Source organism: Protopterus annectens, chromosome 8.part0 (genome assembly GCF_019279795.1).
Source record: "Protopterus annectens isolate FY-2018-M chromosome 8.part0, PAN1.0, whole genome shotgun sequence".
NCBI classification, from domain to species: Eukaryota; Metazoa; Chordata; order Ceratodontiformes; family Protopteridae; genus Protopterus; species Protopterus annectens.
This window is the reverse complement of record NC_056741.1, coordinates 1,902,529,632-1,902,545,753: the sequence shown is the minus strand read 5'-3', so window position 1 is coordinate 1,902,545,753 and position 16,122 is coordinate 1,902,529,632.

The window sequence follows — 16,122 nt, the reverse complement described above, 5'->3', positions numbered from 1 at the left end:
CAAACTTCAATAGTGTCTAAAGTGTTTTGTTAGATGTTTTAGACAGTTGGGTCAAGCATTCGATTTGTTTAATTTCTATGTCATTTGCAGTAAGATTTCTTTTCAAACAAGTCTGGTGAAGTCCTACATGAGCAAAGCTCTCATTGGACAATGTATGTTAATTTCCATGTTAAATTTTATTTATGTCATCACAAGGAAGCATACCTCTCAGCTGTACAGATTTTCACAGAATGTCCAGATTTTTGCCTCATATTTTGGCCTGTTACACATAAAATTGTGGTTTTCTGGCAAATCATTGCCAAATCATTGAGGACTGAAGTCAGAAAATAATGACAAGCATTTGAGATTCAGACTTCCTAGCCTTCAAAAAATTCATGCTAGTGCAAAACCTGTTATATCAACTTTCTAAGTTTGTAAGAGCAATATTAAAAAATTGTCCCTATTTTTGGGCCTTTGCCCCCCCCCACCATTATTTATGGCCTTGTCCAAATTTCTTCCTCTAAGATGTTGAGAACTATACAAGGAAGTAACCCATGGTGTTTTTGCTTCTTATCTTAGTTTGGTTCCATTTGCAAATATCATGACTGCCTAATCACTTGTAAAATTGAAAGAAATATACTGCCAATGTTGATCTTGCTATGACACTCGTTTGAACAATATCAATCTATCAATCTATAAATATGTGTATATATTTATTTATCTCTCTCTCTCTCTCTCTCACACACTCTCTCTCTCTCTCTCTCTCTCTCTCTCTATATATATATATATATATATATATATATATTGGGTACTCCTCTTCATCTTTTCATATATGCCACTAATGTTTTCAAGACACCTTTCTCTTTCTCAATGTGACATTATAATTACTTGTGTCTACGTTTCTGCCCCCCCCCCCTAGTACCTTGCCTGATGGCTCCTCTACCTTCATCCAGCTATCCCATTTTTTTTGGAGGAATGTAAGTTTTGTATTCCTGGGTTGGCTGAGACCCTACAGTTCCTTCATCTCTTCCCAGGAAATCCCAACAGCCCTCAATACACCAGCAAGAACTGGTGAGTAGTGAGTTGGCCAGCTTACTAATCTTGGGGGCAGGACAGTCTGCCTTCTGTCCATGGCAGCTCCCCTGTTGTAGGCCTTCTCAGTCTGCAATAACTACCTGCTGGAGAGAAATGTGCCTTCACATGCTAGCTTTCCCCTCAGCAATTTTGTGTGAATATACTATGGTAGTGTGAGCACTTCTGGATCAGAACCCCACTGAGTGAACACCTAGTGCTCCTAGTAGGTGTCACCTGTGAGGTCAGTCAGTGCCTCAGCACTGGGTGAGTTTCAGCTCCTACAGGCACACAAGCTGAACTCAAGTTACCTGCAGCGTAGTCAGGACTTTATCCCTCTATACCATGGAGCTAGCTTAGCTCCCAATGTCTTGTCATTTTTATGTGTCAATGCTGTCTCTCTGACAGTCCCAACTTCATCATGTATGTTAAACCATATTTCTGTGGAACTATTCAGGAATTTTTAAGCATCCCTGACCTCCTGTTTATTATTTGCCCTGAAGAAGTATTGCTATTGGTTTGGTTCTATGAAATAAATTCTGAGTCTGTGTCATATATAACTTTCACTTCTGTTTTATTTTTTTTTTATGTTGTTGTTGTCCTGATTCTGTATTTGTACTGTCTTTCGATCAGACTGCAATAGCCCTTACATTCTTCCTCTACTGGTGGTATACCTCTCAGCTTCCTCATTTTTCAGTTTATTTGTCATTCACATTACCGAGCAAATTGCTAGTGAAAATTTATCATAACTTTTAATTTATAGGTTAAAAAAAGTTTATTTTTTTCCAAGGGACATTGAGGAAGCAGTACTTACAGATGAATAATGCACTAAAACTTCCATTGAAAAAATCATCTCTTACAAAAACTTAGCACATCTACTGTGTACGAGTCACATGACATTGGCAGTACTGCTTTATACAAGTGGCACCTTGGCATAGCTCCTTTCTGGTTAATTTGTAAGAATCCTGTAAATGCCTTTGTTTCATTTGGTAATGTAGTCTTCTCCATATGTTTATCTACCTACACATACAGCTATATTTTCAGTTCTTTTTTTTTATTACAACTTTTTTTAACTTTATATTTAATCTGAAGACTTTTTATGTATGGAGAATAAGAAACTTCCTGCCTAAGAATGTTGCCATGTGATGTCAATGCCTTCCATTACATGATCTTAGTGACACTAATATGAGCTCAACTGGACACCATCCCTGACTTCTATTTTTAACAAAATAACTATAGATGTATATGTTTAAGTAACTAATTTATCATTTCTCCAATAGTACATGGATGGTCTTTACATATGCTATCATTTTTATATAAAAGCAGAATATTATTTTAATATCACTAGTGAAAGAATGAAATCTCATAGTGGATAGCGTTGCTTAAATGTTAACGCATGTAGGACCCAACTGAACTTAACTATTCTGTGACTAACAAGTTAGCATGTCAGTCTAGCAAATGTCTTTTCTTTCTTTCTTTTAAAGTAGGGGCATCATTTTCAAAAAATAGCATAGCACAAAAAAATCTGACTTTCCAATTGTTTGTAGTTGAAAGCAAATGTACTGTTTCAGTCTAGCGTTATAGATGTCTGCTGATCAAAGCAGTTGGGGGTCTCAGCCGACTGCATTGCATCAGAAAGAGCTGCAGATAAAAATCATTATGCATTTGTTATCGAAAAGTGTAAAGACAAGCTCAGTTTCACACTCTCAGGCACATACTTATAAAAGGAAAAGAAAAATGTAAGAATATGCCAGAATGCTTGCCTTTTATCTCCCTCCTTATATAAATTCATGAAAGAAAATAATTAGCTGCAAATATGTAACATATTATTTGAGATACACCAGGAAATGCAGCCAATTACGCACTGTATTTTAGAAAAAAAATTAGCAGTACACCTCTGTTGTCAAGGAATATATTTATTTTCAGCCTATTTGAATTGTCTTTATCCAGAGCAGTCCTTGGCCATTGGAGCAATTATTTTACAATGTTTGTATGTGCTATAAACTCCTTACCATTGATCTGGAAAACCTGTTTCTCATTTTACAGATCCTTAGAGATGGTCATTTCTCTCTCTCTCTCTTAAGAGGAAGTACACCGAAAGAAAGATGACTTAATGTTTGTCTTATACTGTTATGTGAAACTGAAATCTACTGCAACAATGTAAGTCATAGAAAAAAAAAACATTGTTAAAATAAATGATAGCATCTTGATTGGTGATTGCAATATTATTCGAATTCACCCTCAATCACGCATGCACACCAGTTAAATTACTGGATTCAGGAGGATTTAAACTCTGGGCAGAAAAAGTCTATTTGAGGGACACAAAAAGACTGAAACATATGCCATTACAGTATAATATTCTGAATATTTAAATGCAATGAAAAGTAGTAACTGTTTCCAAATTTCAGGGAAAAAAATAACTTTTAGATATTTCTCTTTATTGCCTTGTGCCGAGGCACTCTTCCCAGTGCCTTTGTCTTTATTTCTGTCTTTGTGCTCTAATTATGTCATAGTTTGTCCCCTAAAGCAGTATTTCGCAAGCATAGAAAACTGATACTAATTTGCATATTACTTTACCCTGTCTGATGGTTTACTTTTTAAAATGGGGATGTTAATGCATGTACACTTCAGCACTGAAGCAGAAATAGTAGTATAAAGCTCTCACCTATATATATATATATATATATATATATATATATATATATATATATATATATAGATAGATAGATATTTATATATTTATGTATGTAAACACATATATATATTAAAATGCAGCACCCAGGAACAGAATCCACCAGATATTATATACAAGTTACTATAAAGCTGGCATTATAGTATTATAGTCTTAGTAAGTGTGATTACTGAATTACAATTAATATTTCTAGGGGTATCAGGTCATTGGACATTTTTCTGTCCCTTACCATTAAGCCATAGGCATTGAGCTGAGCTAAAACAGCCCTGGCCTGCTCATCTTATATCCATTCTTCGTATATGCATTCATTTCAAACTTTCTAATTTCTAGATTTGTTGACTGAAAGCTCTGTTGAACCAGAAACCAGGTTTTAATTAACTTGCACAAGTACCAGACAAATTCAACACTCCAAACTAATGTCTTTGTTAATTGCCAGAGCTAATTAGGCTACATTCTACCAATTCTGCGACCTTGTTATAAAGAAATACATTCCACTGGATGAACAAGTGGTTTTCTATATGTTTATGCAAGTTCGAAACCTTTAATTGTTATAATATGATAGCAAAGAATTTACATTAAGTATTTAGATGAACCAGTGAATTTATCATGTAGCAGTTCCATACAGTGCGGCTGTCACTGTACATGAAAACAATTTCATCACCCTCTCTAGGTTATGGTGGCTTTGCAAAAGCTGGTAACCTCAATAATAAAATGGGGTACAAAAGCACTCCTCTGCTTAGAAGAAGCCATAAATCAGAAAAACAATTCAGCATTAGAAATTATTCATACAATTAAGGCAAAAACCACGTCAAGGCGTCAACAACCACAATATCAAAGTAAAAAAACCTCCGATAGCATATATAAAACCCAAATAACGACTCAAATAAAACTCAATGTTCCCACAAACCCAAGGATAAGTCAAAACATAGCTTCTTGGGTAAGCGCTTTCACCATCTGGATTCTTCAGACCCATCGATGCATTCTTATACGGTTATTTTAATTTTATTTTACCTTACTATATCCAAACTACCTTAATCTTTTTGCTGACTATAAGGGAGGTATTTGCCCTGCATTTTGCACTAATTGGACTGTTTGCTGCTTATTCATACAATTAGTCATATAGGTGACACTGAGTATAACATCATAGGAGGCTACTCTGTGCTGACCATGTCCCCTGCACCGCATGAGGACTTCCTGGCTAAATTCCTGAGTGCAAAAATCACTGAAACTACAATATATAATATTATTTAATTGGTGTCTGCAGCACAAGTAATACACTAGTGTTTGATGCAAGAAGACCAGAAGGGCTTGGGTTCTATTTCCAGTCCAGATGACTGGATCTCTGACTCTGCACTGCAATATTAGGGGGTGTTGCACTACTGACTGTATCATCCTGAGGATGAGAAAATAAACTGATGTCCCATCTGCTTGAATTGGTGGTAGCTTTAGTGGATAGAAAAGATCACATAGCACCTATTGAAAATAACAGGAAAGGTTTCCCTAATGCCTTGGCCATATTTCCTCTATTAGTAGACATACCACCTTGTGTGTCCCATGATGAGCCCAGTAACCTAGCAGGACTAACCTTGTCAACAAAGGATCAACAAAAATAATAATAATTAAAACAATCACTATGTTAATCAAAGTAATCTGCATATCAATTGATAAGAATCATGGGCTGTGATTGAAATGGTTCCACTTTGGATCAATTTCATTGGCCTGGCCAACAAAGTAACTAAAAATGCAATCAGCGTATTGACTCACACAGGATATTGCTGGTCTCCAGTCATGGTTATGCCCATTATATTTAACCCAGGCATCATCTTTAACCCTAATAAAATCAGACCCAGTCATGAATAATCATCCTTCATGGACATTATGAGGTTATGATATAATACATGACTATAACAGAATAAATGCCGTACTTAGTAAAAACTGACAGGTGTACTCTCCTCATTAGTCAAAATAAATCATTGCAGGGTAGTAGCAATGAGTTGTATGAAATTAGTTTTCAACATTGCTAAAATCAGACTGTTAAGCCATAAATAAACAGATAAATTCCACAAAAAGTTGAATCATAAAAATTAAAGTCATGCAAGAAAGAAAACGGTACTTCATAAGTTTCACAACTTGCCTTAGTGTTACTTGCTTTTCTTATCAAGTCTTACAGATACATCTATAAACTCAGCTTGATCACAAAGACATTCCCTGGGATTCAATAAACTCCATGCAGGAATAGTGCTATTCCTGCATGGAGAGGTTTGTGTCAGTGTAGCCACAGCAGCGCACTTTACATATTCATGAAGGTATGCTGCCGTTCAACCTACACTGTCACGAACAGTGAATGAGTGCAGGGGACTTGTTCAAGTAGTGCACGGACATTGAACACACCCCCTGCACTGAGAAAGTGCCATATGGAACTTTCTCATCATGATCTGACATATTAGAGAATTTCTCTTACGCCAGTATTTCAGTGACCGCAGACACTGAAATGAAATAAATGATCATTTCAGTGTCCATGAACACTAAAATACATACGGAAGCAGGAAAGCAATGCAGGGGCTGTGTGACAGGTTTTGTAACATACCCCCTAAATTGTAAAAGTGCCTACAACACCTCCACAACTTGTTAAAGCAGGAAATGTGTACAAAGACAAAAATAATGGGAGATTAAGCCTCGAAAAGGGACACATCTCACATATTACCCTCACAAACTTAGAAAGTTGATAAAAAACAAGTCATGCAGTAGCACAAATTTCCGAAGGATAGAAGTCTGAAGCCAAATGTATGCCAATATTCCCTGTCAGCAGTTCATGTGGACAAAGGCACAAATAATGGAGGGACAAAACACTAAAAACAGGGACACCACTTAAATATTGCCCTCACAAACCTAAAAAGTTGATAGACAACAGGATATGTATTAGCATGAATCTCTGAAGGATAGAAGCCTGAATGCCAAATGAATGCCATTATTTCCCAACTGCAGTCCTCAATGACTTGTCAGAACACCACAATACTCACTATATAACATAATATAATATTAATATTATATATATATTTTTTCTCGGCTAAGGAATTTTTAAGCGTAGCTAAGCGACTGTGTGCGTTCCTTCCCATACCTCTCAACCTGGAAACATCAAAAATCTGGACAAGGCCCATGAAAAATAGATACAAATCTGTACACTAACATACATTTTGCATACATAATTACATAACTCCACCCAATTCAATGGAATTGTGGGATACCAACTTTCAAATTCAAACTGAAGAACAGACAACCTAAATATGGCACCAGTGTCCCCCTGCAACCATTCCAGTGTGTCATTATTTTGCTATTTCACCCCATTTTCCATAAACACTAATGTGTGCATGCATGCTGCTGCTTTACTTCTACAACAATATGAATTTTATTTTTACATTTTATAGCACAATGCACAAACACTAATAGATATCTACTAAACAAAGCAATAATGTCTCACAATGAAAATAGACTTGGCATTAAAACTTCTCTGCCCTTGAAACTCACATTCATTGAAACAGCACTGAAGCCCACACCACATCCAGTGAAAATGCATCTGGCCAGTCGTGGATAAACATTACCTTTGGGCTGTTTTCAAATCATAGGCCCCTTGCACACAAAACAAGAAACATACATGCGTTCTTTGATACACTTCCTGACTTTATTAAATTATATTCCTTGTGTAATACAGCACACTTGTTAGAGTGCATTTTTAATTTATTTTTTGAACATTTTTCCAGTAGGCAATGAAACAAAATGCATGAGCCAATAATGACAAAACTGCCCAATTCAGAACATTTCCATCATAAAAGTCTACTTACATACACACACACACACACACACACACACACACACACATATATATATATATATATATATATATATATATATATATATATATATATATATATATATATATATATATAGATTGACAGTAGTGTAAGCCATATGCATCTTGGCATTTTGTACAGCTTCTTACACTTATTTATTTTCAATTTTAGTTTTCTTGGGGGAGGGGTTGGGACAAAAGGCCAAAAACCAGGGACATAAACATTGCTTGTATAATTCTGGAAAGTTGCTAGAATAAAATATTGTTTTATTACCATGCATTTCACTGCTACGTCTTGAAGACAGGACCCTATCCACTACAGTCAGAGTGACATATCACTATGTCAAAGCAGCAGTTTCCTGAAAAACAGGAAGACTGAAATGTAAATGGCTATCATTTATTGAATTCTGTTCTCCCTTCTCACCATAGCTCTCAACCTCCTAGCACAAAAAACTTGGACAAAGCCAATAATGGGGGAATACAGCCCCAAAATAGAGACACATTTCAAATACTGATCTTATAAACTTAGAAAATTGCTAGAATAAAAGGTTTTGTGTTACCATTTATTTTCTGAAGAATATGAAGTCTGAATTCAAATGCCTGTCATTATTTAGTGAATTCAATCCTTCAGTGATTTGCCACAAAAATCCTGAACAAAACACAGATTTAATGAGGAACAGAACAAATATATGAGGTTTAAATTCACAAGTTGTGGTGGCTATGGACTTTAGGCTCTTTTTACCTGTACCCAAGAAACAGGGTTTGAGCCTGAGTACCTCTAGTCACCAGGTGTATTCACCTGGGGGCATTTACACACACACACACACTCACACACTCACACCAGTTGTTCAGCAAGCAGAGAAATATACCTTAAGCTCTAACTCCAACACTCCATTGCAGAAAATAAAATGCTTTTAGCACAAACCTCTAACTCCACTAAATATAAAATATCTTAAGCAGAAAGTTCTAACTCCACTAAAGAAAATACCTTAAATTCAGTTCTGTTCATGAGCTAATAACTCCATTCTCTACCCCAGCAGAAATAACTTGTTCACGAGCATGCTCTGGAGCAGTCATTCAAACTCAGATAAAAATAAATACCACATTTGCAGCAGCAGTTCCTGAAGCTTCACTACCCCAAGCAAAAGTTCACGAGTTCGGAGCAGTCATTCAAACTCAGATAATCTTTGAAGCAGTCACTAAAGCCATAGATGAGGGTAAAATGGTTCACACAGCTTATCTAGATCTCACCAAGGCTTTCGACACCATCCTCCACTCTGGAATTATAGATAAGCTCACTAAACTAGGTATAAATCCCTATGTCACAAGATGGGTTGCCAACTGGCTCATGGACAGAACCCACACTGTGAAAGTAGTGGATTCCAAATCCGACATCAGACCAGTGACAAGTGGAGTACCACAAAGTTCAGTCTTGGGTCCTCTCCTGTTTGGTATCCACTTCTCTGAAGTGCAGACCAACACAACAGGTTTTTGGCTAACAAAGTTTGCAGATGACTGCAAACTAGGAGCCATAATCGAAACTCCTAACGATGTAGACAAACTACAAAAGGGCCTCACTGAGACGGATGCCTGGTGTCAAAGCCATGGCCTGAAGCTCAATGCCAAAAAGTGTATTGTCATCCCTTTGGTAAAAACTCTGTACCCATGAACTACCACATAGCTGGTAGTCTACCCAATGCCAAAAATGTGATAAGAGACCTTGGGACACAGGTGGACAGTAGTCTCTCCTTTGATAATCACATTGCCACAGTGGTCAGGAAATCCTTCTACATGGCTCATCTTATCACAAAATGATTCTCATCTAGAAAAAAAGAGGCAATTGTTCCCCTCTACTCATCACTCATTAGACCCATTATAGAGTACAATGCCCCTTTTGGTATGTACCTCACATGACATCTTCAACAACTGGAAAGACCACAGAAATACCTCACAAAGAGGATTACTGGCCTCAAACAGATGCCCTATGCAGACCGTCTCAAAAAACTACAGCTTTACTTCATCGCATATTGCCTATTCAGGGGTGATCTCTGCCTAACATACAAAGCTATGTCAAACCCAGAGCTGTTAGACATGCTCCACTTAAAGAAATCCCAATCCTTCCAAGCTACATGCTCTAGGGACCTAAACCTTGTCACCACAATAAATAGAACATGCTGGAGGGATAGAGTCCTGTCCCAGAGACTTCCCATACTCTGGAACAGACAATCTATCTATGTCAAACAGAGCTCCTCATTTGCACTCCTCAAAAAAAAAATCTTGATGACTGGATGGGAAATGGGAAATTCACTCCTGGGGATCACTTCTGTGGTTCTGTTCGACAGGGGCACAGGAAAATAATTTTCTCGGGTGGTGAAAGCCAGGGTACATTTTTTGGCTAGGCTTATATGGGCCCTAGGGCCGATATCCTAGTACCTACCTATGAACCTATGAACCTATGAAAAATAAATACCACATTTGCAGCAGCAGTTCCTGAAGCTTCATGACCCCAAGCAGAAGTTGTTCACGAGTTCTGCAGCAGTTGTTCAAGCACAGATAAGCAATTCTTCCCACACACGCTATTCAAACAGACAGTGAAGCAGTCAGTTGGAAGTGAGCCCTTGAGCTCAATTCTGACAGGCTGATGGAGCTGACATCATCGCACATGTGATGATGTCAGCTCAAAAAGTGAAAGCAAAAAAATTTAAAAAAGCTAGAGAAAAAAATGGAAATGAAGGGGTGCCATCAAAAAGCCAAAGAAAAACAAATTTAAAAAAATCTGGGAAAAAAATCAGAAATGAAGGAGTGCCACATGGGAATTGGGGAGCCCTATTATTTGGACCCCAAAACCTGGTAAAAACTGAGTAATTCGGTATGGTTGGGAGGTATGGGCCCTCCACTTACCATAGCTTAAACAACCCACAGGAGATAAATATAAATATAGAGATGAAGTTCCCAAGGCAAGATAGTGTAGTGATTGGAGTCTGGGCTTTACATGAAGGTGTTCATGGTTCAAGTACCAAGACAGGCAAGTTATTTTTTATATGGGAAAGCAGTTTTAAAATTATTTTTTTAAATTTAAATTATGTAGTAACTGTTTTTTGTCAACCAGGGTAGTGTAGCTGTTGTAAAATGGAAGTGTGAGTCCATATAACATGTGAAACCACCCATATATACACAAATGTCCCATATAGTATAGTCACATCCCTTGCCAATGTAAGGAAAACACAAAAAGGGATGTCATGTAAAGTAAATGATATACACTTAATAAATTAAGTCAGTATTCTGATATATTTAATAAATGAAAAATAAGCAATGGTTAGCAATGTTCATCTATGCTTAGCAGGTGTAACCATTGCTACAAAGTGAATGCTAAGCAGCAGGTAGGTCAGCTAAGTTGATATGCGAACTGTTAAACTGTGCTCAACAAATTCTCCTTTAAGCAGTCTTAAAACCAGCTCAGCGGGTTTGCACACTGCTTAGTGGAGCTTCATCTTTTTAAAATGGTCCAATGACAGCAAAGGGTGAGAATATCGCACTGTTTAAAAGGCACAGGCGGGAATACAGACATAATCTGTTATAGTCAATCTGTGCAGATATAATGGCTGATGTAGGAGAGGGAGTGCACTTTTGGGCACAACGCTGGAGCATTCAGGAGTCCAGGTTCATGGCTAGACTCCTAGTAAAAAAACCATGAGGAGAGCCAGTACCAGGGCTCCCAATACAAAGTGGAGGCCTACGACCATCTTGCATGTGACATCACCAGTGCTACTGGCATCCCCCGGACTGGTGAGCAGGTACAGCACCACTATGCCAACCTAAAGCATAGGAAGAGGGCACTCTTGGACCAGTGGATGCAAGATGGATGGGACCAGAATGCTCCAGTTGTGTGTAAGTATTACTATCAAGACATTTGCAGCAAATACTAGCCTGAGAATGTGATAGACAGATATGCATAATGTGTGTTTTTCTTCCCTACAGCTGCAGCAGAGAGGGCTGTGAACATCGAAGCCCACAGTGACAGACTGCTGAGGCTGCACCAACAGCCTGGTGAGTACAAATCTATTTTGCAGTATATTGTTAAAATAATTAAGGAATACATTGCTTACTGCTGGTAGGTATACTGTTACTGTGTGAACTGAATAAATAAAAAAGTTTGACTGACGAATATTGAAGTGCAATAAAGTCCCTTAAAACAACGGTTGTGTTTATTCTGGTATTTTGTTGTAGACATATATAGAATGTGCACAGATTTTTCACAGCAAATATGGCTGTGACAGCACACATTAACTGAGGTTCATCTGTGAACAAGCTGTTTGGAGAAATAGTAAATGGTGAAGCTGTAAACCAAGATATAAATTAAATGTGAAATATATACGGCACTAAGCTCTGAACCCTGAATAGTAATATGTAAAGTATCAAAGTGTGTTCCATGCAGCATTGCCTTGTGTTAACCTTTGCTTTCCAGGTTGTAGTAATCTATAGGAGTAATGCACAGTACAATAACTGTCATGCATGCATCACAGGATTACAAGTCCAGACTGTCTAACCAAGAGACTATTAAACAGAAACCAGTGAAGCACGAGACAGTAGTTCCCCAGTAGCTTAGTGTGATGAGAAATAGCTTAGATGTTAATTTTGCACACTCAAACATGGTTCAAATCCAGGGAGTGGTACTAAGATGTGTGCATTTCTATAGACAAAGAAACAGAAATAAATGTAAAAACAGGTACTGTTAACAGATATTTTCCCCACAGATTTTACAGGTAAGTAAATGTTGCCAGTAGCTGTAGTAAGGGTATACTAATAAACTGTATGCAACTGTTCAGTTGACCCACCACATGCCTGCAACTGACAGCAGGGTAGGTACATACAATATGCACTCTTCCCAAATCATACCTCTCAACAGTACAGTTATTCACTGAATGTCCAGATATTTGCCTCAGATTTTTGGTCCACTTTAGATAAAGTAGTGGTGTCATGGCAAATCAGTGGAAAACCATTACAGACTGAAGTTAGAAAATAATGATAGACATACAAGTGTCAGATGTCATATCCATTAGAAAAGCCATGCAAATGCAAAACCTGTTATATCAACTTTCAACGTTTGCAAGAGCAATATCTACAAATTGTCCATATTTATAGGCCTTTATCCCACTCTTATGTATGGATTTGTCCAGATGTCATTCTCTAAGAGGTTGAAAGGTATGTTCCCAATACATGTCTCTCAAGTGTCACACTGTTACAGCTAGTGGTCACTGCTGCAAATAATCAAGGTCACAGATAGGAAACCAGTTGATGTATGCCAGTAGCACACTCACATAAAAAGCAGTTCAGGGTACCCTCCTGTTCCAGATATGTAACCCTGACATGTATGAGTCCCCTCTAGTCATGTACCCAGAGTTGTCACAGTTTGTCTCATACCATTCCAGGCTGACAGTTTAATAGGTATGTTTGTACTACAGAAGCTATGGACATAGGTAGATGTAAAGTGGGGGCAGACCCATAGAGTAGTGAGCAGTACAGTTGTGGAAAATAGAAGCATAAACAGTTCTTAATGGATTTTTTTGTCTCTCCCCCCACCCCTCATCTGCATCAATAATTATTACTCATATACTGCAGGTATGTTGTGCTCCAACCCTAATGTTGGGACTTGTGTTATATTATTGTTAATATGTTTGATTGCTAATATGTTAACATACATTGTTCAAATACCATTGTTGGTGGCCTGCTGCCGTCAATGTTTCTGGCATGCTGTTATGATGCATACTGTTGTTCCATTTATGCATGTGTTCTGTTTGCTATACATCTGTTTCAAATCTGTTTTATGGGGTTAATTGGAACATCCACACATGCTGTTAGAACTAATCTTGAAATGTGTTGTTCATGACTAGCCAACATATTTTGTAAAACCTCAACACCATAGCATGTTTGGGAAGGTAGATCCCACTGGATCCACCTGTCTCACGTCATCTGGCCATGGCACCAGGGCCCAGCATGTCTGAGCCCCAAATCTCCCTATTCTGCTGGTCCTGCACCTCTTTTGGGTGGAACCACCTCAGGGGAAGGGGCTTGTCCCCCCTTGGGAGCGGGTGTGGACAGGATCCTGTCACTCGTAGTCAGGTCTGGGGTATGGTGCACAACACCCTTCGATCTTCCACGTTGAGGGCCACCTGGCACACCTCGAGGGGCAGGCCGCACCTTCTGTCCAGCCCCTAGCACAGCCACCTTTGAGGCCGTGAAGGTGCAGTGGTGACTACCCATGGGTGGGGATCTCAGTCCCACTGTAACCATATGAGGGACTATGGGTTTCGGATTCCCAACCACCCTGCCTGTCAAATGTATTTAGCCCCCTCATGTGTCATATACTGCCCTTGCCTGCTGTCTTGTCTGTCTTGTTTGTCTCCCTACCCAACCTACATCCCCAGATGTACCTACAATCCTTTCCTAACATCCCACTCTCATCCTAAAAAAGAGCATCTGTCCCAAAATAATATCACCCCATACATAGCTATCCATTTCGCACATGTGTCCACTGGACACATGTAATCTGATCCAAGTGGCTTGACAACACATTTCTGTTGTCCTCACCCTTCTCTCTGGGGTTTGAGTGTCCAAATTCTCCTCCAAATTCTGAACAAATGCACAACTGTTGCTGCATAAGAAATGGACAGCTATGGACCGTCCTACACCCGTCCTGCACATCCCTAGCTATTTTTTATATTGTTTTGCTCTCTGTGTGCCCCTTTTTCACCACTTTCCTATCACCCCTTTTTTTTCTTTTAAAGAAATTAGCATGGGTGTAATCAGGAGTAAATGGGTTTAAGCTATTCTAATTGAAGCCAACACAGATTAAGCATCTCTACTGTTAACCATATGTTCACATTGCTTAGCATTGAGCAAACCAGCTTTAATCACTCTGGCTCTATTATCCACTGTTTACTGTTCTGTCTAGCAATAGAGTAATCAGCCCTGCTAAGGCTCAAACCCAGGACCCTGTACACCATAGTCAGAGCAATGTACCACTACACCATTTGAGCAGCTGAGATTGCAGATGTGTTTTCAAACATATTATGCAGTAGAGTCATTCAACAGTAGGGAAATATTCTGTAGAATCAGTCAGGTTTTGCATATGTACATATGCACATGTATATATCTATGGAGATGCGTATATATGGAAAAATATATACATGATATATATAGAGAGATATACATATTAAAAAAAATATATATATATATATATATATATATATATATATATATATATATATATATATAAAGAAAAAAAATATATATATGTATGCTCATAACATGTAATGGAGTCATACCTCAGAACCATACGTTTCAACCTCTTAGCACAACAATTCTGGGCAAAGGCTGTAAAAAAATGGGGGGGGGGAGTCAATGGGCCAAAACTAGGGACATATTTTAAACATGGCTCTTATAAATGTAGAATGTTGCTAGAGTAACATGGTTTGTTTCAGCATACATGTTCTGAAGGATGTGAGTTTTGAAACTGAAATGTATGTCATCATTTCCTGAAAGAAACCCTCAGATCATCACAGTGATTTACCAGAGAAATAAAAATAATGAATCTGTGGAACAGACCAGAAATATGAGCAATAAAACTAGACATTCTGAAACAATCCGGCCAGTCAAGAGGTATAGTCAGAACTCCTTAGTGCAACAAATCTGGACCAAGCCTGACAAAGTAGGGGGAGAAAGCCATGCAAATAGGGACATATCTGAAATCCTGGAAAAGATAGGCTGACACAGTTGCTGCAGTAACACCCGCCTGTCTGTTCTAACATATATTGACTGAAATAGCACAAGTCCAACACTCAATTACTTCTCACTAGTTAGTGACTTAAATCCTCACATCATCCCACTGATGTATCAGAAATACACAACATTTATGGGGGCCAGGCAATAGTACATCCTACAAATATTTGGACATAACATCACATGTGGGAGGTTGACATAATGGTTAAGGTATTTATCTTACAGATACAAAGTGAGGGTTTGATTCTCAGATGGGGTAACTAGCTAGGTTTAAAATGCCCTACAAGGGAAATTAGCTTAGTACTAACCTATGAACATTAGGGAAACTACACTGAGCTGCTGAGCATGTCACCAAGCACCGTCCAAACTACAGTCAGACTGACACAACACTAACCCAAATTCGCTATGGAGAATTACACATGTATTTGCAAATATATCAGACACTACAGGGATGTAACAGTGAAAGTGCATACCCAAAACCAATTTCACCACAGTCACAGTGACATACCGGTACATCAAATGAACAGTAGAGTATAAGGACTGTGTGAACAAAAAACATCATCATGTTTGCCACTGATACACTACCCCTACATATACTGACCCAATTCACAGTGTAGTGTGACTCCTGACTGTGGTACGGGACATGTCTCAGTCTGCCCCTACAAACATATACAACCAATAGACCACCAGAAACTGGAGCAACATGCACAGTCAGATAGAAAAGAAGCCATGACACATACATCTACCCCCTCCC